This window comes from Bos grunniens, chromosome 15, assembly GCF_055505025.1.
Source record: "Bos grunniens cultivar Pamir isolate PY7600 chromosome 15, Bosgru_T2T1.0, whole genome shotgun sequence".
Classification (NCBI taxonomy): domain Eukaryota; kingdom Metazoa; phylum Chordata; class Mammalia; order Artiodactyla; family Bovidae; genus Bos; species Bos grunniens.
The window spans coordinates 75,465,308-75,491,065 of NC_141179.1; the positions used below are offsets into that span (position 1 = coordinate 75,465,308).

General features: G+C 51.3%; 1 protein-coding gene across 22 annotated transcripts in view; it reads left to right on the plus strand.

Moving 5' to 3' along the window:
* TSPAN18 (tetraspanin 18) overlaps nucleotides 1-25,758 on the plus strand; it is a 214,777-nt gene that overhangs the window by 113,357 nt on the left and 75,662 nt on the right. For 17 of the 22 annotated variants that reach the window (XM_086341262.1, XM_086341264.1, XM_086341256.1 and 14 more), the window contains one exon: nucleotides 22,760-22,900. The exons of the other annotated variants lie outside the window; for them this stretch is intronic. The gene's annotated coding sequence lies outside the window, so the exon portion shown is untranslated. The remainder of the gene's footprint in view (nucleotides 1-22,759; nucleotides 22,901-25,758) is intronic. 22 annotated transcript variants of the gene reach the window in all.

Below are 25,758 nucleotides of genomic sequence, written 5' to 3' on the forward strand. Positions count from 1 at the left end.
ACAGATTTATTACACGTATGTAATATTGTACATATATGATATGTCATGATATGTGTGATATCTATATGAGATACATAGATATATACATGTATATATATAAAACTGCTCTTGGTTCTGTGTCTCTGGAGAACTGGCAGGTATAGGTGGCTTCCAGTGTTTTTGGCTGTTGTAGACCGTGCTGCCGTGAACGCTGTGGTGGCCACGCAAATGTGTTTCTGCTCATTTTATCTCCAGGGCAAGTGGCCCCGTGGTTCAGAGCATTAGTGTCCCGGACTTGGGTCTCTTGGCTCCCACCCCGCCCTCCCTCCACAAAGGCTGCCTCCCTGGCCTCCTGCAAGGGGAAACCACTTCCCAGACACCCTCTGGGACAAGGCCAGCTGCATGAGCCTGAGTCTGCTGAGGTTCTCCCTTGGGCTCTCTGTCCCCTTTTCCTGGGGCCTCTGGTCCATCTTTCTCCCTCCCACGGCTCCCTGGGTGTCCTCACATCTCTGTCTGCCTGCACATCCTCTCTCGCGTCCAGATCCCGATGCCTCTCTTCCTCTCTCATCTAGCCTGCCTCCTCTCTCTGTCTCCCTCTCTCCCCATCCCCTGGAGTCTGTCTGTCCCAGGGTCCCTTTCTGCCAACTCTTACCCCCACCACTTGCCTTCTCTCTGCTTCACGAATCTTGTCTAATGGCTTACGGAAGCCAAGACTGGCACCATCAAAAGTGAGCATGTGATGGGGGGAAGGGTGACAGAGTGATGCCCCCAGATGCTTGAGGGCTGTTCAGGAGTGGGGGTGGGGCTTTGGGCAATGGGGAGGAGCCGGGGGCAGGCTGGGCCAGTGATTCTCTAAGGAGGCCGAGGTGAACGTGATGTGTTGAGTCCCCAGGGATCTCCACACAGGAAGGTCTTCCTGGGGCCCAGAGCTGGGTCCTGCCCACCCCAGGCACACTCCCTGTTCTGTGTGCACATTCCTAGGTGCCACACTCGGGGTGGGTTACTGTGTTTGGTCCTTTGCAGAGTGGAGCCCACGGCCAGCACCTCCCCGAGTGCAGGGCCACCTCGGGAATGAGCAGTGTCCCAGGTCACCCTGGATCTCGCTCTACAAGAAACGAAGGTGCCGGCTTGGCCAAGTCCTCCACAGGGATAAAACATCCCCACGACAGCCAGGGAAGCTTGAGCAAGGTTACCTGAGGCTCAGTTTATCATTGTTGTTCTTGTCACTCAGTCGTGTCTGACTCTTTGTGACCCCATGGACTGCAGCAAGTCAGACTTCCCTGTCCTTCACTATCTCCTGGAGTTTGCACAAACTCATGTGCATTGAGTCAATGATGCTATCTTACCATCTCATCTTCTGTCTCCCCCTTCTCCTCCTGCCCTTAATCGTTCCCAGCATCAGGGTCTTTTTCAGTGAGTCGGCTCTTGACATCAGGTGGCCAAGATATTGGAGCTTCAGCTTCAGTATCAGTCCTTCCAATGAATATTTAGGGTTAATTTCCTTTAGGAGTGACTGGTTCAGTTTACCCATCTATTAAATGGGACTGAAGGTGATGCAGAGGGCACTGCTAAGCGCACAAGGAGACTGTTTGAGAGGGTGTCCTGCAGTGCCGGGCATGCCGTGAAGGCCCATAAAGTCCAGCCAGCCTTGTTACCTGGGGATGGAGTGAGTATCCTTGCCTGTTTCACCTGCACAGGCCTCTTTCTCTCTCTTTAGCGGGGAGTTGATATAATCAGAGCTGGAAGCCAAAGGACATCAAAAGCAACATTTGCACAGTGCTTTGGAAGAAATAAAGCCCTTTTCATAGGTGATCGCGCTTAATGTTCTTAACTACTTGGGCGGGGGAGGGGGGGCTGTGGGGGAGGGAATTATACTTCTCATTTTGCAGAGAAGACTCAAGTTCAAAGACACGTATCATGTGCCTGAGGGCACTCAGCTCTGAGCTGGGATGCAGCAGGATTCCAATCCAGGGCAGTCTGACTCCAGAAGGCTCTCTTTCCCCTCACTGGCTGCCTCTGGGAGGGGCAGGCGCAGACTCTGACAGGCAAAGCAAACCTCCGTTTCAACATCAGTGCAGCTGCATGCTGTTGCCAGTGTGCAAAGCGTCCCTCCTTAATTATCCTGCTTGATCATGACACAGCTTGCAGCGCAGGCAGGAGACCTTAGCCCCACTTTACAGACAAGAAAAGCACAGCCTGGAGAGATGGAATCTCCCGCCCACAGATGGCACAGAGCCGTCTGTGTCCAAGCTCAGGGCTTCAGGTGTGTGACTGTGGGCACATCTCTTCACTGCTCTGAGCCTCAGTTACCCAACTAATCCTGTCTCTGAAGGCTCTGCTGAGAATCAGATGACACAAGAATAGAGAGCCTGGCATCGTCCCAGTACCTGCGGGGTCCTCTGTACCTGAACATTTTCTTTCTTTGGGAAATTCTGACATGAGCTTCTGAAAGCAGCAGGAGCTCTGGAGTGCTGCCTGAGAGGATGAAAAAAAAAATGCAGATATACACGGAGTGTCTACTGTGTACATGTCAGAGGGTTTAATGGTGACAGACACCGTGGCTGACCACACGGAACTTAACACTGCAGAGCAGAAGACAGAAAATAAGAAAACCACGAGTCCCTCCAATGATTCCATGTTTTAATCAGTGGAATGAAGGTAGAAAAAGAAAACACAAGGAGGGACTGCTTCTCTGGTCATGGAAGGTCTTTGAGGAGCAGAGCTCTGAGTCAGGGTCCTGAAACAGGCAAGGGTTGGCCGTGCAGAGCTAGGGAGGGGACAGTTCCAAGGTAAGAGGGCAGGATGTACAAAGGCCCTGGGGCAGAAATGGATCTGAATGTTGTAGGCTGGAGGGAAGAGCATGATGGCTGGGATCTAGTGACAGATGAGAGAGAGGTTCAAGCCAAGGCTGGGGAGATTGGCAGGGATCTAACTATGAGGATCTGGTCACGGATTTGGACTTTTAAGTTGAATAAGAAGCAGTAGATAAGGTTTTAAGCAAGGAGGGACATGGTATAATTTTGACTTTAAGAAGTAAGCAGTTTACAAGCTCATAAACATTTCTCCCTGGAGAGGGAAATGGCAACCCACTCCAGTATTCTTGCCTGAAAAATCCCATGGACAGAGGAGCCTGGTGGGCTATAGTTTATGGGGTTGCAAAGAGTCGGACACAACTGAGCAACTAAGCACAAACTTAGCTGAAAGAATCTCTAAATAGGATCTAGTCCATCTGTTTATACTACAGCGGGGAAACTGAGGCTCTGGAGGTGAGAAGTTGGTGGGTAATGTCATTCAGCATTTGGAGGCAGAAGCAGCCCTGGAACGCAGGACCCCAGACTCCAGCTTCAGTTCTCTTTCCCTTGAAAGGTCAGCAGAAGCCCCAGCCCAGGAACTGCTTCTGTCTCCTTCAAGGATGAGCCCAGCTCGGTCCTGGCCCGAGAGCCTGTGCGGCCACGCTAGCACCGGCGCTTTCCTAGGTCAAACCGGTGGCTGTCCATCTCCCATGATGACTTTTGTTCCATGGCCACCATCTCTAGATCCCTCGACACCGAAGAAACACACATGGGCCAAGTTTGAGTTTTAAACTACACCCTCGCTGTAGTAATTGCAATTCTGCCTGAATGTACTTGACCCCATGCAAAGAGACATCTGCTAGCAATTCTGGGAATGCAGTTAGCATTTTTGCTCTGTGATGCTCAGAGCATTTCCCGTGCATGACCATGTTTCTCCCTCTTGGAGACGAGTCCTGGCAGCACGACCCTCTTTTTTTTGCAGATGGAGTGATGAGGCCAGGAGTGGCCGACTGACTTACACAGCAGTCAGGGAGGGAGAGCAAGCCAGAGAAGGGGCCTCTCTCGGCAAGTGAAAGGGAAGAGAAAGAATAAAATAAACATACCACCTTCAGATGCTAGCATCAGACTCTAAGAATTATTCTCCAGGCTCTAAGAATCATAAAATGATAGAGCTGACATGCCTTAGAGATGGCTGGATCCAGTGGATCCTCTGGTTATTTATTTATTTGGCTGTACTAGGTCTTCCCTGCGGCATGTGGGATCTCCTACCTTTGCTGCGGTATGCAGGGTCTTTATTTACAGCAAGTGAGATCTAGTTCCCTGACCAGGGATCGAACCCTGCGTTGGGCTCCCTGCATTGGGAGTGTGGAGTCTAAGCCACTGAATCACCAGAGAAGTTCAATCTTCTGGGAATTAAAAAAAAAAACAAACTCCGTTTAGGGATAAAACATATATAGTAAAATATATCCATCTCCAGTATACAGCTCAGTGATTCTTTTATGGACCGAATAACCACCATGCAGACCAAACTGGAGGTGAAGCCTGGCCATGCAGAACTGGGGAGATGAGGGTTCCGGTTTGAGATGGCAGATGTGCAATGGCCCGGGGGCAGGGATGGATTTAAGTGGGGAAGGATGGAGCGAAGAGTACCATATGGCCTCGTGACAGATGAGGGAGAGGCTCAAGCCAAGGCCAGGGAGGTTGGGGCCAGGCACCCATCCCACCAGCCCAGAGGCGCTCCTGTGTCCCATCCCAGTTGACACTCTCCTTTCCTCACCCCCGCTTACCCCCAGGTACCTACTGGTCTGGCTTCAGGCACAATCAAGCTGCTGTTCTTGTTCTTGAACTTCATATAAATGGAATCATACAGCTTGAGTTCCTCCAGGCCTGGCTTCTCTTGTTCAACACAGTGAACATGATCCTTCCACGTTGCTGCATAGGACAGTAGTTCTTGTTTTTAACTGTTGTGTAATATCCCATCACACACACACACACACAGAGACACACACACAGAGACACACACACACACAGAGACACACACACACAGAAACACACACACACAGAGACACACACACACACACACAGAGACACACAGACACACACACAGACACACACACAGAGATACACACACACAGAGACACACACAGACACACAGACAGACACACATACACAGAGACACACAGACACACACACATACACACACAGTGATACACATACACACATACACACACAGAGACACACACACACAGAGACATACACACAGAGACACACACACAGAGACACCCACACACAGACACACACACAGAGACACACAGACACACACACATACACACACAGACACACACACACACAGACACACACACACACAGACACACACACACACACACACAGACACACACACACAGAGACACACACACAGAGACACACATATACACACACACAGACATACACACAGACATACACACACACATATTCACACACACAGACAGACATACACACAGACACACACACAGACACACACAGACTCACATACACAGACACACACACACACAGACACACACACACACAGACACACACAGATACACACACAGACATACACAGAGACACGAACACAGACACACACACACAGACACACATATAGACACAGACACACACACACACAGACACACACACAGACACACACACAGAGATACACACACACAGAGACACACACAGACACACACACAGACACACACACATACACACACAGTGATACACACACACATACACACACAGAGACACACACACACAGAGACACACACACAGAGACACACACAGACACACACACATACACACATAGTGATATACACACACAGAGACACACACACAGAGACACACACACACACATACAGACACAGACACACACACAGAGACACAGACACACACACAGACATGCACACACAGACACACACACAGACACACACACACAGAGACACACACACACACATACAGACACACACACAGAGACACACACAGACACACACAGAGACAGACACACACACAGACACACACACACACGCACACACACATATGCTTCCTTGGTGGCTTGTCAGTAAAAGAATCCACCTGCAGTGTGGGAGATGAGGGTTCGATACCTGGGTTGGGAAGATCCTCTGGAGAAGGAAATGACAACCCATTCCAGTGTTCTTGCCTGGGAAATCCTGTGAACAGAGGAGCCTGGTGGGCTACAGTCCATAGGGTCACAAAGAGTCGGACACAACTTAGCGACTAAGCCACCACCGGCATACATATGAAGCAACTTAGTGCAGCACATATATGTGTGTGTGTGTGTGTGTGTGTGTTACAACTGATTCATCTATTTTTCTGTGGGGGCATCAAGTTGTGTCCCATTTGGGATGCTTATAAATAGAACTGCAACAAATATTTTGTGATCCCGGTCATTTTGTGGGCACATGCAGGCTTTTCTCTTGGGTGTGTAGCTGGGAGTGGAAATGCTGAATCGTCGTGGGTTTGACTTTAATAGACAGGACCAAAGAGGATGGTTGTGCCATGTGAAGGTCCTGCCACCTGTATATGAATGTTCTAGTCTCTCTGTCTCCTCACTCATGCTTGATGTCATCCCTCTGTTCAATTTTAGTCAACCAGTGGGTCAGTATCTCATGGGTCAGTATCTCATGGGTCAGTATCTTGGTACCACAGTGAGATACTGTGGTTTTTATTTGCATTTCCCTGGTGAGTAATGATGCTGAGCACCTTTTCATATACTTATCAGCTACGTGGGTATCTTCTTTAGGGAGGATCTTTTCAAGTCTTTCACCCAATTTCAACTGGGCTATTTTCTTATTGATTTGTAGGCATTCTTTACATATTCTGGATACAAGTCCTCTGTCATACATATGTATAATAAATACAGCTTTCAGTCTGAGGCTTTTTTTTTTTTTTTCTTACTCTTTAAATGGTGTCTGGGGATAGTTTGAGAAGGAAGGGAATGAATACTATGGAGAGCTTCTGTTGTGCCCATCCAGGTGCTCTGCACATCCATCTCACCTTTGCTGATGCTCATCACCACTCAGGGAGGTGAATATCATCACCCCATCTCTCCAGGCCCCCATACCACCTGACAATAAGGGATTTAAGGAACTGGCCCACCATCTCAGAGTTGGCAAGTGTCTGGGCTGAACTTCTCTGGTCCCAAGCTGCCTCTTTCTCTTTCGAGTGTCAATTGGAGAGGTAGTCGTCCCCTCTACCTCCCACCCCCCACCCCCATCCTTAGCCTGTCTTACCGTCAACAGCCAAGTGGAGAGAAAGATCAAGGAGGTGCATATCTCTTTGCCTTTCCTGGAGTGAGGACTTTCTAATTTGGCTGCCTTGTTTTATTTGAAGTGAATTCTTGGCATCTTTAACTAATTCACATTCCATTGCAGATTCATAAGAGCTTCCAAAAGCATCTTGAAAAGGTTGGCACGGCCTGGTGTTTGGGATTATTCTTAATGCCAATACCTTAAATGTATATAATTCGTTTAGTTTGGAAAGTGCTTCCATGATGAATGTCTTATTGCATATTCATTAGTTAAGCCAGTGAAATAAGCAGGGCAGCAGTCATTAGCAAGCTCATGTCCAGAGGCCAGAACTGATTTGTTCTGATCTGCAGAACCTGGGGCTGGAGATACCGCAGGAAACAAAACATCAGGACTCAGTCGGGGCCTGGCTGGTCCCAGGAGCCCCAGGCATTCAGCAGAAACAGCCGACTCCGGGTGTGTCGTGCTGGGCCGACGTGGCCGGGAGGAAATGGAGTTGCATTTATTATAAACTGTGAACCAAGACAGGCTTCCTGCCCAGCAGGAGGACAGGTAGGGAAGTGCCTGCTTGTCTGGGAGTTTTCTGTCTCTCCCCTTGCATTCCACAATTGTTTGAGGAGTTCCTCTGGGAGCAGGGCCTGTGCCAGGGAAGCAGAGATGAGCCAGCAGGTTCGAGTCCTTTCGCAGTGAACCCGGCCCTGTTAACAAGCACCATTGATTGAGCGCTCTCTGCCTGCCAAGCCCAGAGTGGAGAACGCCGTGGCATTCATGTCCTTTAACCCTCACCAGGACCTGTGAGTGTGATGACCCCCTCAGGCTGTGGGGGAGCCAGGGAGAGGCCTGTGCACTGTGAAGCCTGCGCAGGAGGCAGGAGGCAAGGCTGACCCAGACAGGGCACAGGGCCAGGGCCTCCAAGGAGAGAAATCAGGAAGGCTTCATGGAGGCGGTGACTTTTAACCAAGGCCCTTGAAGAATGGGTAGGATTTTGAGGGCAGAAATGGAACAAGGGGGCCGTGCTGGCTGAGGCAACACAGAGGCAAAGGCCAGAGATGGGACAGCAAGGTCAGGCAGCTGAGGATGGTGGCCAAGGGCATGCCCTGTAGTCTGCAAGACCCAAGAGTGAGCCTTGGCTCCCCACGCACCTGTTCTTTGATCTTCAGTGAATTGTACCACCTTCCCCCTTGTCAGTGTCCCTCAGCTTTTAAAAAAATTTGAGGTGAGAGAATTCCCTGGCAGTCCTGTGATTAGGACTCAGCGCTTTCACTGCGGGTGCCCAGGTTTAATCTCTGGTTGGGGAATTAAGATCCTGCAAGCCACACAGCACGGCCAAAAATAATAATAATAATTACAACTTCATTAAAGAAAATGGAGGTGAAATTCACATGACATAAAATTAACCATTTTAAAGTAACAGCCCAGTGGCATTTAGTCCACAGTGTTATGCAATCACTGCTTTTATCTAGTTCCAGAACTTTCCTTCACCCCAAAGAAAACCCCAGACACATCAAGGGTGCCTCCCTGCAGCCTCTGCTGCCACCGCCAAGTCGCTTCAGTAATGTCCGACTCTGTGTGACCCCATGGACTGCAGCCTACCAGGCTCCTCCGTCCATGGGATTCTCCGTCCCTGCAGCCTCTGGCTTTCTATGTATATGGACTGACCTATTCTAGAAAATTTATATAAATGGAATCATACCACACATGGCCTTTTGTACCTGACTTCTTTCACTTAGCATAATGCTTTGGAGGTCTATCCACACTGTAGGATGTATTGCCACTTCCTTTTTCTGAGAGAATAATATTCCATTGAATGGATCTGTTACATTCCTATGTTTATCCATGTAAATACTGGTGAACATTTGGGGTGTTTCCACCTTTCGACTAGTGAATAGTGCCACTGTCAGCATTTGGGTCCAAGTGTCTGTTTAGTCCTGTCTTCAGTTCTCCGGGGCACAGACCCAGGAGTGGAATTGCTGGGTCATAAGGTGGCACAATGGTAAAGAATCCTCTTGCCAATGCAAGAGATGCAGGTTCGATCCCTGGGTCGGGGAAATCCCCTGGAGGAGGGCATGGCAACCCACTCCAGTATTCCTGCCTGGAGAATTCCATGGACAGAAGAGCTTGGCAGGCCTAAGTCCATGGGGTCACAAGAGTCGGACACAACTGAGCAACGGAGCTTGCATGCACACACGTGGTGATTTTATGTTGAACTTGTTGGGGACACTGCATCATTTTGAACCTCAGTTTCTGCATCTGTAGAATGGGGATGATAATGATACTTTCCCATACGCGGTTGATGGAACAGGATTTTTGAGGATTAAATGAAGCCCAACACCCAGGGTAACCAGGGCTCAGGGTGCATTGGGAGAGCTCCTGTTGCAGAGAGCTGAAGGGTGTGGGCTCAGCTGCATCCCCAGGCGGTGGGCTGACTGAGGCATTCTGCCCTTTCCTCTCCAAGATGGGGCAGAGTGAGCAGGTGGCTGGTGCTCTGGGAACCAGAACCCCATCCTGTTCTTGGATCCAAGGAGGCTAGCCTGCCCTGGCCCCACTGCACCGCCGTCACTCAGGGGCCTGGCTGTCAGATTCATGCCTGGGCCTGGGGGTGGGGGAGCTGCCACTGCCTGCAGGGGTAATTTTCCCCCATTTGCCTCCTGCCCCCTCCCGCTTCCACTCCTTTCAGAGCCTGACATGGAGCTGTTTGGGCTTGGCCAGCAGCAGGGGCTCAGAAACTGAATTAACAGGTAAAAATTCCCATTCTCTGCCTGTTATCCGCCTGGCTGAGCTGCAAGATCTGTGACATAACAAGAATTGGGGGAGGGGTGGAGAGGAGCCTGATTCGTGAGAATTGTTTGAGAGGGCGAGACCCCCAGGCTTATGATGTGGGAAGGGGCCAGGCGGCACCAGGGAAGCAGCCACCGGGGACCCACACTACCTCTCCGCTGGCGAATTGCCTCCACTGGCTGCTGTCCTTGAGCCGCCTGTCCCAGGAGGTGGCAGAGGGGAGTAGCCAGCTATTCATGCATCCCTGGGTCATGCCCCAGGGATGACCCTAACCACTGGGAATCCCTGCCCTCCATCTCAGATGTATTCAGGTCCCCTCTGTGAGTGGAAGGCAAGCCCTGGGGTCCAGCAATCAGGCAGAACTGAGGTCAAATCCAAGTGCAGCCACGTAGGAGTTGCCAGTGACCCTGGGCAAATGATAACCTCTCTGAGCCTCAGCGCCATCTATCAAGTAGGAGCTAACGAAACTTCTTGGCTGGGTTGTTGTTGGTGTTCAGTGATGTCAGAAGGGAATGGGGTTCGCCCAGCATGCCCGAAGCTCTTGATGCTCAGTCCGGTGGGGGAGCAGTGGCCGTGGTTGAAGGACCTGCGTCATGGTCAGTCTGTGTCTCAGGTTTGACTCCCGCTGGGTGCAGACTCCCAAGAGGGCAGGAGCTGTGTCTGTCTTCCTTGTGACTTAGGTTGGGTTGTCTAAAAGCAGAACGTGAACAGGGTCGGTTGTGCAAGTGAATTATCGCCGGAGGATTCTCAGGACCAAGGAGAGGAGCAGGACAAGGCAGAGAAGAAGCTAAGCAGGAATGGGGTTCAAGAGCTTTCTAGCCTCAGCTGGACCTCAGGGGAGCTCCCGGGTGTGAACGACATTGAGTTTGTGGCCAGCATGCTCTGTCGGGGGCGATGGGCTATGCCTGGGGATGGGGACAGGGCTTTAGCTTCCCAGGCATCACTGGGTGATGTGGACTCAAACAGCCAGAGCCAGCAGTGCCCCCAGAGAAGGTGCCCGTGGAGATTTTGCATCCATCATGGCTGTGGTCAAGGGAGGGGTGCATCCTCGAGGGGGCTTCCCCAGTGGCTCAGCCGTAAAGAATCTGCATGCAGTGCAGGAGATCCAGGTTTGATCTCTGTGTCGAGAAGATGCCCTGGAGAAGAGCAATGAAACCCACTCCGGTGTTCTTGCCTGGAGAATCCCATGGACAGAGGAGCCTGGCAGGCTACAGTCCATGGGGTCGCAAAGAGCTGGACACAACTGAGTATCTGAGCACAATACCCCCATAGGGTCCACAGGAGGACACATCAGATGCCTTGTGGACAGTGGCTCCACTGTAGCCCCCGGGCACCTCTTGGGTGGGTGGCGTCAGGCTTCCTGCCCTCACCATCTGCGTGGAGGCCGTCCCAGGACCAGTCTCTCCTGCTTGGCCCTGCCTGTGGGAGCTCCTTCCCTCCTCCAGACTGGAGGTGGACTAGTGATCTCTAGTAACCCCTGTCCCCAGGGCCAGGAGTGGGGAAGGCCATTGTTCTTAGTTCCCTTCCTCCAGGAATGAGAAACGCAGCTGGAGCTTTCAGCATCAGGGTCAACCAAGGTTGGGATTTCCCCAGAGATGTTTGTCCCCAGATGATTGAGGTATTCTCATCGGTATTTAACAATACTTGGAGACATTCCCCTCATGAATAAAAAGGACACATTTCAGGGGAGGTTAGAAGCCCTAATGGTGTGTTCCTTTCTCCAGAGCTCTGAGAAGTGGCCACTGTTTGTCCAGAAAACTGATGTTAAGTCCAGAGCCGTGTTTGCATGTGGCCAAGGTGTCATAAGGCAAGCACCCCTTCAGAGTGGGGCTAGCAGGGGTTTGGGAGGGCTGTACTCCGTCCTGTGAGGACCAGCCACTTCCCAGAGTCCCTGCTGGCCTGAGGGCAGCACAGAGCAGCGAGGGAGCTGCAGCCGGGGTTTCCCCCAAATGTGACATGGCTGGAGCTGTAATTGTAATACTAATAAAAGCTCCCACTTACTGAGGCTAAATGGGCCCAGACACTGTGCTGGGCAATCTCCTTGTGTCTTCTTGTTTAACTTTACGAATGAGAAATGTCATTGAACCCATTTTACAGGTGAGGAAACTGAGGCGTAGAGGGGTTCACATAAGGTTTCCAATCTCATAATGAACCATGGGCTCAGCCTTTGAATTTAGTCTCACCCCCGACCCTCAATAAAGCTGTAAGAGCCCCAGATTGTTGAATCTGTCAGCACCTTGCTGGCTTTCTCCCAGGTACAGGGCATGTCACCCCAAGGACTCAGGCTCTTCAGATTCTTGCTCATCTCACTTTTGCCCGTCTGCGGGAACTTGGCCCCCGTCCCCTTGAGCATTGAAGATCATTGTACTAGTGGTTAAGAGCCTGCCTGTCAGTGCAGGAAACTTAGGAGACACTGATTCAGTCCCTGGGCCAGGAAGATCCCCTGGAGGAGGAAACGGCAACCCATTCCAGTATTCTTGCCTTGAGAATCCCACGGACAGAGGAGCCTGGCAGACCACAGTCCATGGGGTCAAAAAGAGTCAGACACGACTGAAGTGACTTAGCACACACATCTCATTTTGTAGAGGAGTAAACAGAAGCCCAGGGCACACAGCAAGGCTGTCCCAGAGCTGAGACTAGAACAAAGGTTTCTGCCTTGTGGCCAGCATTCTTGGTGTTTTTGACCTTATTGCTTTAATCCAACGCCAGAGTTTGCCTTGGGTGTTGACGTGTGCGTGTGCTTGTATGTGTGTGTGTGCTTGTATGTGTTCGTGTGTGTATGTCTGTATGTGTATGTGTGAGTGAAGAACCAGAATGGGTCGGGGGAGGGAGGGGGCCCAGGAGGCCCACGGGGCGAGGAAGGAAACCTCCGTGTTCCGCCACCTTCGTCGTGTATAGCTGAGCGAGTGCCAGCATCGAGCCCGGCTGGCTCTAAGTGAGGACAACTGCACCCTGGCTTTGCACGCGCCTCCTGACATCTGCCTGGAGGGTCACGCTCCCTGAGTGTCATCTGGGTTAGTACTGCATCCTTGGAGGCTGGTGGCCAGGGCATTGGCCCTGTGGCCTTGCCCTGTGGCTGAGTGGGGAACTTTATGTAAATTCCAGGCAAGAGAAATATTCCATCCGAAGTGCCCGGAAGTGTTCCCATCAGCTTCCTGGGAGGGAGGCTTCAGAGCTCCAAAGAACAAGGCTTGAATCTCAGACAAAGAAGGAAAACCCTGGACCTGAGGGGCCCCCATCAGCCCCTCCGTGAATTCCCTTTGGCTCCCCACTAGCCCAGGCTTTGCCACCGCAGCCGTGACCACTGGCTCCCTCTCCTCTCCCCTTTCATGTCTCCTCCACAGCACAGCCTGCTGGCTGCTCCGTCCACCTGTCATGCAAGGAAAGGCCCTTGAGCCACTGCCGGGGCTGGGCCTCTGCCTTTCCTCCTCTTCGCCTTCTCCTTGGACCAGAGCCCACTCGTCTAGGAGCCATCTCCCACACCTTCATCCATGCTGCCATCCGTCCCATCCAGCGCCTGGGGACGGGCAGCAATTTGAGCCTTTGGAGGCAGAGCAGTGAGTGACCTTAAAATGAAGGCTTGAAGCTCTTCCCAGCCTCTGCCCTCCCCCAGCTCCCTGTAAACTACATCTGCCACGTGACCTCTGCCCTCCCACAGCACCTAACACGGAGATTTATACAGTCGCACTCAGGAGTGTTTGCTGAATGAATAAATGAATGACAAATATCACTTTCCTGCCTTCTGTTGAAATGATTCTGCACGAACTTCTCCACCCATAGGTCTAGAACTACCTGCTGTGTTCTGCTTTAGACACTGAGTTGCTATATGTTCCCGGGGTTTACTGTTCTTACTGTGGTTTAATCACTAAGTCGTGTCTGACTCTTGTGACCCCATGGACTATTGTAGCCTACCAGGCTCCTCTGTCCATGGAATTTTCCAGTCAGGAATACTGGAGTGGATTGCCATTTCCTTCTCCAGGGGATCGTCCCAATCCAGGGATCGAACTCGGGTCTCCTGCTTTGCAGGCAGATTCTTTACCATCTGAACTACCAGGGAAGCCCCATTATTCTTACTAACAATAACAAAATAGCTAACACTGTCTGGCTCGTCCCATATGCCAAACAATGTGATCAGAGTGTGCATGACCTTCTCACAAGAACGCTATTGGTAGGAGCTATTATTAGCCTCACTTTGCAGCTAATAACTGAGGCTAACCGTTGGACAGAAAGGAGATCAAACCAGTCAATCCTAAAGGAAATCAATTCTGACTATTCATCGGAAGGACTGATGCTGAAGCTCTGATAATTTGGCCACCTGATGTGACGAGCCGACTCTTTGGAAAAGACCCTGATGCTGGGAAAGATTGAGGCAGGAAGAGAAGGGGACGACAGAGAATGAGATGGTTGGATGGCGTCACTGACTCAATGGACAGCGTTTGAGCAAGCTCTTGGAAATAGTGAAGGCCAGGGAAGCCTGGCGTGCTGCAGCCCATGGGGTCGCAAAGAGTTGGACACGACTTCCCAACGGAACAACAACGGAGGCTAATAGCTCAGAGAAGTTCAGGGATTTTCCTGAAGTCCCATGGCTAGTCAGAGGTGGAGACAGGATTCCACCAGTGGGCTGACTCCGGAGCCCAGAGTTTTATGTTTACCAAATAAATGAACTCTCACCTCCCTGGTGGCTCAGACATTAAAGTGTCTGCCTACAACGTGGGAGACCTGGGTTCAGTCCCTGGGTTGGGAAGATCTCCTGGAGAAGGAAGTGGCAACCCACTCCAGTCCTCTTGCCTGGAAAATCCCATGGATGAAGGAACCTGGTGGCCTACGCTCTCCATGGGGTCGCAAAGAGTCAGACACGACTGAGCGACTTCACTTCTCACTTCAAGTAAGTGAATGACTCACAGTTCTTGATATTTTTGTAACTGAAGGAGTTAAGTCACATGAGAAGTAGCTCCGTTGGCCCTGTCTGTGCAAAGAAGAGTGTACCTGATGCACACCGGGCACAGCTGCACACACAAGCACACCACCACCACCCCTTGGCTCTCTCCAGTGTGTGCCATCCCTGCTGGAGTTGCCACCATGTCCCTGCACTCACCTCTTGAGCAGACCACACACTGGCCCCTGCATCGGAAGCTCCTGATATAGTCTCTTTGCTCAGCTGGACCTGTGGTTTCTGTGTCTGAAAATATGGATTTTTATTTTTATTTTTTCTTGATGGATGTGGTTGGTTTTATTTGTTTCAGGGTTTTTGTTTGCTTGTTTTTCCTTTTTCCCTACTGCACGGTACGCAGGATCTTAGTTTCCCAACCAGGGATTGAACCCATGCCCTCTGGTGGAAGCCCAGAGTCTTAACCACTGGGTCTCCAGAGAAGTCCTGAATCCTTCTTAAATGCAGCTGGTTTGAAGATTTTTGTGTGGGGAGAGGGGAGGGGAAATAACCAGTGAGGAATAAACCCCAAATTCCAAGATAAACCTAAGTCCATGGAGATATGCAGGCTCATAAAACGCTCTGGGGCATCCCACCTTGGTGGCTGTGAATGCCTGTCAAATCTTGCAAGACATTCATTCCTTCATTCATCCTCAAAAGCTTAGGTGCTCATGTAACCAAGCAATGATGGAATTTGGAGCATTGGTGATCATCCAGCGAGGGCAGGTGGCATGGGCAATAGTGAGTTCCAGACGGTTGTTGAGCAGGAGAGTGGCACGGTCCAAGCTCTGCTCCCTGAGGACCTGTCTCCCTGCCCAGTGGAGGATGGAACAGGGGGAGGGCAGCAGGGAGATGGCGTGGAGGGTAATGGCCGTGGACCAGTAGAGAAAGGATGAAGGCTTGGATTTGGGAAGTGGGGCCCATGGAGGCGGCCGGCAGAGGGGAGAGGGCAAGGTGGGAAGCTGTTTCCTAATAGACGGGACCGAGCTCTAAGTGAGGGACTGAGAGTGGAATCCAAAAACCTGAATGTTTGGGAGACTCTCTGATTGGGAGGAATCCTGGAGAGGCCATTTCTGGGTAAATAATAGCTATGTGTTAGTAGTTCAATAGTGTCTGACTCTTTGTGACCCCATGGATTATAGCCCGCCAGGTTCCTCTGTCCATGGAGTTCTCCAGGCAAGAATACTGGAATGGTTAGCCAGTCCCTTCTCCAGGGGATCTTCCCAACCCAGGGCTTGAAGCCTTGTCTCCTGCATTGTTTACCATCTGAGCCACCAGGGAAGCCCAAATAATAACAGGAGTAGTTATAACAGATATTACTGGAGTGTGACTCCGTGCCAGGCTCTGTACTAAATGCTTTATGTTTTCTATCATATGCAATACAAGACCCCTCTGAAGTAATGACTGTTCCGTTTCCATCTTGCACCTGGGGAAACTGAGGCATGGTTGACCCAACAGAGGTGTCACTGTGAGTAACTGGTAGAGCTGAGACTCGGCTCTAGGCAGCTGCCTGCAGAGCACCCCCAGGTAACCCCTGCCGGCCTCTGCTTCTCGATCCACAGGCCGGTGGGAGGCCGGCTTCATTTCTGCAAAGGACATGGATTTCCAAGCTGGAGAGCTGAGTGGAGAGGATCAGGATGAATGCTGCTGCTGCTGCTAAGTCACTTCAGTCGTGTCCGACTCTGTGCGACCCCATGGACACCAGCCCACCAGGCTCCTCTGCCCACGGGATTCTCTAGGCAAGAGTACTGGAGTGGGTTGTCATTTCCTCCTCCATAGAACGAATGAGGATCACATTAAAACCAGTGTCAGTGCGGAAGCAGCACTGCAGGGAGGAGGCCAGTAGCGTGCCTGGGCTCCTCACTCTGCCTGGTGGGGACATCGGCCAGAATATTAATGAGAGGGCAGGGGAGGAAGGGAAAGGAAGGAGACAAGAAAAATCGCTGCCCGTCATACCTATCCTTTGGCGAGGCCGGCTAATTATCAAACCCTCGGCAATAAAATATTTCGTTTCGGTGTAATTGCAAAGTAATTATGTGGTATGGGTTGTGTATTAATCGTGTTGATTAATAACACTCAGGTAGTAATTAAACATCTGCTTCATAATCGAGTGTGGGCTGAAGCTTAACATACATGTGTGCACGCATGCGTGCCTGGGCCACATGCAAAGCTCCTTGGTCCCTGTGGGTGTGTGTGTGGGTGTGTGTGTGTGAGAGAGAAAGGGAGGGAGAGCCTGGCAGAGTTAAGCGACCCCTCCCCTCCTCACCATACAAATAGGCCTTTGTGCCCCCTGCTCACTGGAACACGGGGAGGAACTGCCCTGGGCCTGGGCTATGCCAACCTGCCGCCACTCTCAGAACAGAACCCCGGGCCCCCCGTGTGTGTCTTTCGTGGCTGAGCTGCCTGGCTAGCAGGGTGGGCACAGGGACTCAGGGGTCCCGTACACAGCAATGTGCTAGAGGCTCTTGGAACACCCTTTGCTATCGGTATTGGATGAGTTGGGCTTTGCGGGTCCTTTCTTGAGCAGATGACTTTTCCCCAGAGCTAGGAGAAAGTTCGTATTACAGGATCACCAGGACTAAGGCCCAGGGAACAGCCTTGCACACCCTGGATTTAACGATCTGATCCCAGACGATGCAGAGACCAGAGAGGGGTGCTGACCCTGGTGCCCGGAGCCTGGGTGCTAGCCTGGACCCTCCTACCCCTACCTGCTATGTGGTCCTGGGCTGGTTCTCCTTCTGTCCCTCTGGCTCCAGGCCCATAACACAAAGAACACTGGGCTTACGTGTCTCCAGGGGCCTTTCCGAATCTGCTGTACTCGGATTCTAATTTGGTTTGTACTAATTAGGAATCAGAGACAATTTAAATTCAATACATATGATCCTTAGTGAGTAAACAATTGGAAATAATTCCTTCCTTTATGACTTCTCAAAGGCTCACTCATGAGCAATGAGAACCCAAGCTAAAATCAATAGCTTTTATTTTTAAGGCAGAGAAATTGCAGATTCCTTGAGCTGCTGGGCATTGCAATTCATTCTTGTATTTTAAAATTTTATGTTTATGTTTATGGACTGCCATTAGGTAATATGGATCCGTCCTGAAGGTTGATTTTTTTCATTAACTTAACTCATTTTACTTATTAGTTCACATTTATAGCTTGGGTTTAATAAGCACACGGCACAAAAGTCATAAACCAGCCCTTTCTTTAGCAATAATTTAAAATCAAGACTCTTCTCTGAGTCATCCCACATTTATTTGCTCATAATTTGCTTCTCCTGTGATTTGAGGCCCAAGACTACCAATTCCAGCCACTCCTTTGACCTTGAACTGCAGTGTCTTCATTTGTAATAGGGGAAGGTCGCCACTAATTAATAAAAGCAATAAATGCTTACCTTTTAGAAAGCAAGCCTACAACAGTCACTTAGCTTGTTCAGAATACCTCTTATGGATTATCTGGTCGAATTCCACATCTCTTTATTTTTTTCAATTTAGAGGGGAGGCCCCTGAGGCCCAGAGGTAAACTGACTTGCCTGAGAGAATGCATGAGGACAGCGACAGAGCTGGGATGCAAACCCAACATGTCCTAATCCAGCCAGCGTCTCCCTGCACACACCTGTGTCGCCTGCCCATAACCCGCCAGTTTCAGTATCCCCCCCACCTCCCCCTCCCCTCCATCAACTCTTCATCCACCTCCATCCCCACCATCAGGCCCTGCCCTTCCTCCTCCCATCCTCTCATTATCTGTGTCCACTTGCCTGGTCTCCTTGCTATTTTCAATCTCCTAAAGCATGTTCCTGCTCTATGACCTTCAGTGGCTCCCCACTGCCTTTGAATAGAGCTCATCGTCCTTGGTTCTACATTCAAGGACCTAAGTCACCCAGCCCCTTCCTATCTCGTTTCTCATCCCACCCCTGTGGACAGCCTTGCCTCTAGGAATACCCACTGCACACTCGAGCGCCTCCCTGCCTTTGCTCACCCTGGTCTCTTTGCCCACTGTGCCCTCATCTCCATGCATTCAAATCTGCCTCCTCCTCCAGGAAGCCTTCCCTGGGGCCCAAGCAGGAAGGGGCCCCTCCTTCTGAACTGAAAGCAAAGTGATGAGCCCCCCAAAGCCACTTTGAAGTATGGAGACCTGGGCATGGTCACTCTTCCCTGTAACAGGAGCTCTTTTTAAAGCAGAGTTGGGGAAAAAAAATAATAATAAAGCAGAGTTGGTACCTCACCTAGCACCCCCAGAGTCCCAGTACACAGCAGGTGCTCCATTAATGCTCGCCATTAGTGCTCCTGTCCCTTGAGGTCTCCAGGAATTAGAACGCCTTGCATCTTCTCATTCAGGGCCAGCCCAGTGCAAACTTGGCAAGAGAGTTTGTCCAAGTTCTATGAGCTTCCAGCAGCTCTGCTTCCCTCTGTTCCTGCATGCTTCCTTCTGTCTGCTCAGAGTCATTCCTTCTTGGTCACTGACTTGAACATGCAACCATGAAACCTCTCTCCACCCGTCAAAACTTCCCCGTCTTGGGCCCCAGTTACTCAGCGTACTGCTGCATGAAGAGCCCTCTGGTTTCTGACAAGTGAAATCCTGCCGTGACCTTAACAGTGAATCATGGTGAAGAACAGTACACACAGAAGGGCCGAACACTACTCCGTATCCAAGCCTGAAGACCCTCTGCTTTATGGATGGGGAGACTGAGGCCCAGGGGAGGAGCAGGGGGACTTAACATAAAGGCCTTGGCTGGATTCCCAATCATTGTTCCCTCGGGAACTCTCTACTACTTCCTGGGTTGCCTTGACCACTACAGCCCTCTCTGTGGGCATGGAACGTTATGGTTTGCAAGCCTTTTCCCTTAGGTGGTCATCTTAGCAGCTCGGTGAGGGGGTCCCTGAGGCTCAGAGCGGTGGGCTGCAGCTGCGATCACACAGCCAGTGGCTAGTGGCTGGAGTCCAGATCTACTGGTCAAGGGTGCAAGGTGCCACTCACCTGCTGGCTTCCCCGCTCGCCGGCAGCAGCCCCAGGTGTCTTCCAGGCTCTGTCTGCAGGATCTGTCCCCGGCTGGGGCAGGCAACCCCAGGGGCCATGGAGGAGACTGAGTCAAGAAAGAGGCCAAGGGCAGGACATGCCACCCTCCTGGGCAGCAGTCAGGGGAGCATGGGATCCGGGGATAAGTGATGCGGGCCAGGCCACAAGGCGGGACCTGGGAGCACAGGCCCAACTCGTAGCCAGCAGAGCAGGGCTTCAGGGGCCACTGTGGGGTGGCCCGGGCCCTCTGCCTGCCCACTCCCCAGCCCTGTTGGCCACTCGGCCATGTCCTCTCCATTCGGCATTTCTGGGCCCTGACTTCGGGCAGCAACTTCATTCGGCAGTGACCCACCCACATCTACAATGTCCACACGTTCACACGTGCAGCTCCCCCACTCCTTGCATGTGTTATATGACACAAAGGCTCCGCAATCTCTCTAGTGGTCCCTCTATTTTAAACAGTCTAGACAGCAGCATCCCGCAGCAGTCAAGAGCTTCTGCTCTTCAATCAACTCTGAAGTTCAAGTGCAACTGATGCTGTGACTCTGCTCATTATTTAACCTCTCTGATTCTCAGTTTCTCATCAATAAATCGGGAAAGCTAGCAATGTTAGGATTAAAGGGGAACATGTGTGGAAAGCACTGACCACAGGACTCTTCCATCTCATTTTCCAGCCACCTCATGGGCAGCTTTGGCTCCGAGTCCTTCCCCCCAGCTGGGTCTCCCCCTGCCTTCACTCACCCGGGCACCCTGCCCACAGTGCCCTGCCCTCATATTCACACACACACACACACACACCTGCCCTCTCCTCCAGGAAGCCTTAATGTGCCTGCTGGTGTCATCAGTGCCAGCATCATAAGGGCATTAGAGGAGGAGGAGCCTCGGGCTTCTACGGTGCTCCAGGGTTTGAGACTCTGAACTTCCACTGCAGGGGCACGGGTTTGATCCCTGGTCAAGGAATTAAGATTCCGCAAGTGTGCAGCACAGCCGGAAAAAAAGAGAGAGAGAGAAGGAAACTCACATTGGCATCTCTGCCTGTGAGTTGCTTGAGGTGGGGTGAGTGGTGGTGGTTAGAGCTGACTTGGAGAGATTGTTGGGACTGGTGGTGAGTCTGACACCCCCTTTCACAACTAGAGAAGCTAAGAACCCCACAAAGGGGAGGATGTGCCTGAGTGCTCAGGGCAAGAAAGCTCCGTGTTGGGGCTGGAACCCAGAACTCCAGCCTGCGGACCCAAGGGGTCCAAGGCTGCCTCCTCCTCCTGGGAGAGAGGACGCCCCCCCACGGCCATGGTAATTGCGGGGGTGGTCTACTTCTCTCATCAGGTCTTAGGGAGCGTGGGCTGGGATGGAAACGAGAGGGTGGAGGTTGAGTGTCCCTCCTATGAGCTTCTTCATCAGTTGGGGGAGGAGGTGGAGGCCCAGAGAGGCCGAGACACATCCATCATCCAGATGGGGGTTGAAGCAGGGGCCGCAGGCGGCCATGGTGAACCTGGAAAAAGCCACAGCTGCAGAGAGGCTGCCAGAACGGTCTCTACGGTCACCTCTTTCCTGCAGCCATTCATTTAGCTCTTCATCATACCCTTATTGGGAAAAGCTGGGAACGCCACCCCTCCTGGGGAATTCGCCTCCACCCTCCAGCCCGCCCCAGTTCTCATGTGCCGTCTGGTGACATTAGCTCACCAGCTTGCCGCGTGCTAATGACATTTGCATTTTGCTGGCTGGTGAAATGTGGGCTGGGGTGTGGGGAGCCCGTGGGTAGGTGGGGAGTTGCAGCCAGCAGGGAGAGGCAGGTACACTGGGCTCGGGCCCCACGCTGGGCTGTGAAGGGGGAGACGGGGATGGACAGTGGGAGCTGAGAACACGAATCACTGGCAACATCGAGAGATTTTTTGTCTAAAGACTTGCCAAGGGCGCAAAGCCCCTCCCAAGTCCAATGCTCCGACTCTCACAGACCCCGCTCTGGGTCGCCTCCCTAGCTTTTTGGAGTGATGGCTATGAGCCAGATGCTCTGCCGTGGCCCCACAGACTCAGGAGAGTCGTTTTCACTCCCTGCAGTCCTTCAAGAGAGATGCTACTTGTTTTCTCGTTCTGCAGACTAGGAGGCCGATGCTCTGAGAGGACGCCTGCTTCCCCCAGGGTCTCTCACTCCTGGAAAGAGGCTGCCCCGACATGTGACAGAGGTCCATTGGCCTGCAAGCCCATGCTCCCAGCCACCATGAGCACTACCTCCCATAGCTTGTCCAGGCTTGGACGCAGCCAGAGAACCACTCTTCGTTCAGGCCTGTGAGCAGCATTCATTTGTCAGGCCAGGAGCAGAGCCCACGCTGCTCCAGAGGGTACCTGTCTGACAACCACAAGGGAGGGCATGGCCGGGAGAGAGCACCCAGCCATGGGTTAGGTGAAACTTTTTGTGGTTTCGGCTTCACTCTGCCACCAACTTGCTCTGTGACTTTGGGCAAGTCGCTGCCCTTCTCTGGGTGGGGGCGTCTCTTTATCGGTAAAATGAGGACATTGGTCTAGCTGGATGGAGCATCCAAGGAGTGTATTTTCACACGAGGAAAAAAACTCTATCCTCCAATGCGCGTGAACTCTCAGTTTCCTCCCACTCACTCAGACATATAAAATGATGTTTCACATCAAAGCAAATCAGGAGACATTTATCAAACCTCCCGCTCTGCAAAGGGTGCCGTGCTAGACACAGTGGGCGTGACGCTTGCATATTTCTATTCAGGACATACACACACACAGGCGTATGCATATCTTTGTGTCTTGGAATTGTTTGCAGGCAAGTTCAGCTGGGACCTAGAGGGTGACTCCCCAATCCTGAGGCCCAGGCCCAGGCTCCCGCCCGCCAGCCACGCTTCGCACTCTCTCCTCAGGGCCTGGAGCGCATTTTAAATAGACCTTGGGCAGTGGGAGCTGATGGGGTCCCCCACTAGCAATCGTGACCAGTTCTGCTTGTCTCTCATAGGTGGGCATCTCCTTGACAGTCGGGGCTTGCAGGGACCAGACTTTCCGACACTGTCATCAAAGCAACGTGAACCCTTTGCATTTGAACTCCTAAAAGCGTGGGCACAATCTTTTTCCAGACTTCTCAACACCAGCTACCCAGGTAAGGGAGCTCGGGGTGTTTAGCAGCTTTTGCTGGTTTTGTTGCTGGTAACAGCAGCCGTCGGAGGACACCCTAATCATTCTTTATACCTGTGTCTTGTTGTATTCCCTTCATTAGCAGGAGAGCCCAGTGGTTAAGGCTTTAAAGTCGAACAGAGTTGGGTTCCAATCCTGAATCACCAGTTACTGGCTGTGTGACCTTGGGCAGGTTTCTCAACCTTTCTATGACTCTGCTTCCTCCTCAGTCAAATGAGAAAGCAACAGCATCCCTCTCTCGGGTTTGTGGTGAAGATAAAATGAAATAATATATGAAAAGCCCTTAGAACAGGACATGTAGTAAGCTTAGAATGCAGTAAGCATTAGCTGTTACTAATAGCATCACTGTACTTGTGACAATCTGTAATTAACTCATCCTCATGTTGAGTCCTCGTCTGTCTCCTGCAATAGAATATGGACTCCACAGGACAGGGGTTTGTCTGTCTCGTTCCTAGTTGAACCTCCAGATCCCAGCAGAGTAAGAAAGTAAAAATGAAGTCACTCAGTCGTGTCCGACTCTTTGCGACCCCATGGACTGTAGCCTACCAGGCTCCTCCATCCATGGGATTTCCCAGGCAAGAGTACTGGAGTGGGTTGCCATTTCCTTCTCCAGAGGATCTTCTCAACCCAGGGATCGAACCCAGGTCTCCTGCACTGTGGGCAGACGCTTTACCACCTGAGTCATCAGACTAAACTGGCTGTTATTTGCTGAATGAATGAGTGAGTGAGTGAAGCTGTTTTACCTATATTATGCAGAATCCTCAGGACAATTCTTAAGGGTCCTTGCATTTATAAGGATAATCACTTGGTTGTATGTGATAAAAAATGCAAACTAAAGTTCCTTAAGCAAGAGACAGGTTGATTTTTCTCTAAGGAAATTTCTAAGCTAAAGGGATCCTTTGACACAAAAACATTAGGGACCTGAGTTCCTTTTGTCCTGTGGCTGTACCCATCGCTTGTCTACATGACCCACCATGGCCCGTGACAGTCTCTCCATTCTGGTCAGCAAGAAGGAAGAGATAGGGAAAGGAGATGGTGCCTCTTCCTTTAAGAGGGTGCGCCCATCACTTCCTCCCAGGCCCCATTGGCCAGAATGGAGTCCTGTGGCACAGTTAGCTGCAAGAGAGGCTGGGAGTTAGAGTCTTTATTCTGGGGGATTATCTATCCAATTATAATTCTATTAAAAGGAAAGGAGGGGCAATGGGTACCGAGGGACCCTCTGCCTTGCCAGATGAGATGATCCCCCTTTTTCATCCTCCGTGCCTTCTCCCTCACCCCCAGAAACCGGTGGTCCTTTTACTGCCTTCGTTGTGCCGGTTCCAGAACATCGTATAATGAAATCACATAGTAGGCACCGTTCTCAGACTGGCTTCTTTCACTTTGCAATATGCATGCCTCCATGGCTTTTCATGACTTGATGGCTCATTCATTTTTATCACTAAGTAATATTCCACAGAAGGCACCATAATTTGTTCATCCATTCATCTGTTGAAAGAAATTTTGGTTATTACCATTTTGGGGTGATTATGAATAAAGCTACTATAAACATTTATGTGCAGGTTTCTGTGTGGACATAACTTTTCAATCAGTTGGGTGGATATGTAGGAGCATGATTGCTGAATTATTCGGTAAGAGTATATCTAGCTGTTTAAGGAACTGCCAAGCTGTCTTCCTAAGTGGCTGCTTCACTTTGCATCCCCACCAGCAGCAAGTGAGAGCTCCTTTTGCGCCATCTCATCACCACCAGCTGGTGCTGTCTGTTTTGTAGATGTTTGTCCTTCTGTCAGGGATGTAGTGCTGTGATCCCCACTTAAAGCTGAGGATCCAGCGACAGAGAGAGCAGCTTGCCCAAGACGATACAGCAGGTAAAAGATCGAGGAACGGTCCCCACTGCTTGACAATGAGCCCAGTCATTCCCCACTGCCTTTGCCCTCACAGATCTCTTTGAGGCACAGACCAAAGCCTCGGGGTGACTCCTCCCACCCCGAGCTCAGGGGGGCCCTCATTCACTGTGTGGTGTCTGTTTCTTGCAGCAGAACTGAAGTTCAGTTAACAGAACAAGGAGGGATGGGGGCGGAGTGAATGGATCTGAGTCCAGTTGGAGGGGTCTCATTCGATCAGCCAAACGAGACCCCTAGGTGGAGCAGCGGACACAGGGTGGTGGGGTGGGGTGGGGTGATGAGTGAAGTATTAGTTTCTCAGTCATGTCTGACTCCTTGCAACTCCATGGACTAGAGCCCACCCAGGCTCCTCTGTCCATGGAACTCTCCAGACAAGAATACTGGAGTGGGTTGCCATTTCCTTCTCCAGGGGACCTTCCCGACCCAGAGATTGAATCCGGGTGTCCTGCGTTATCAGACAGATTCTTTACTGTCTGAGCCACCAGGGAAGCCAGGCAAAGCCCGAACTGAGGTCAGATGCTGCATCATTTGGGAGCCAACACTCATTTCAAACCTGATAAAGCAAGAAGATACGCAACGTATTCATTTTTTGTTTGTTTGTTTTGTTTTCCAATATCGTGACAATCTGGGGCCTGTTTATTGGTGTCCAAATTTCAAGAGATGCCCAGGTCTGTGCCTTCTGCTTCCTTCCTTGTGGGATTAAGTCCCTAGTCAACACTCCCCACGTGGCATAGGGCAGCGGCCAGCAGCTCCAGGCTGACATCCTGTTCATGGCAAACCCAATGAAAGGAGTGCTTCTATTTCCCAGGAGTGAATTAGAGCCCAGGTTGGAGGGATCTCACTAGATCAGCCAAAACACAACCCTAGGTGGGGCCACACAGCTGGGAACGCTGGGGTATGGGTAAGCCCCACAGGCTACTGG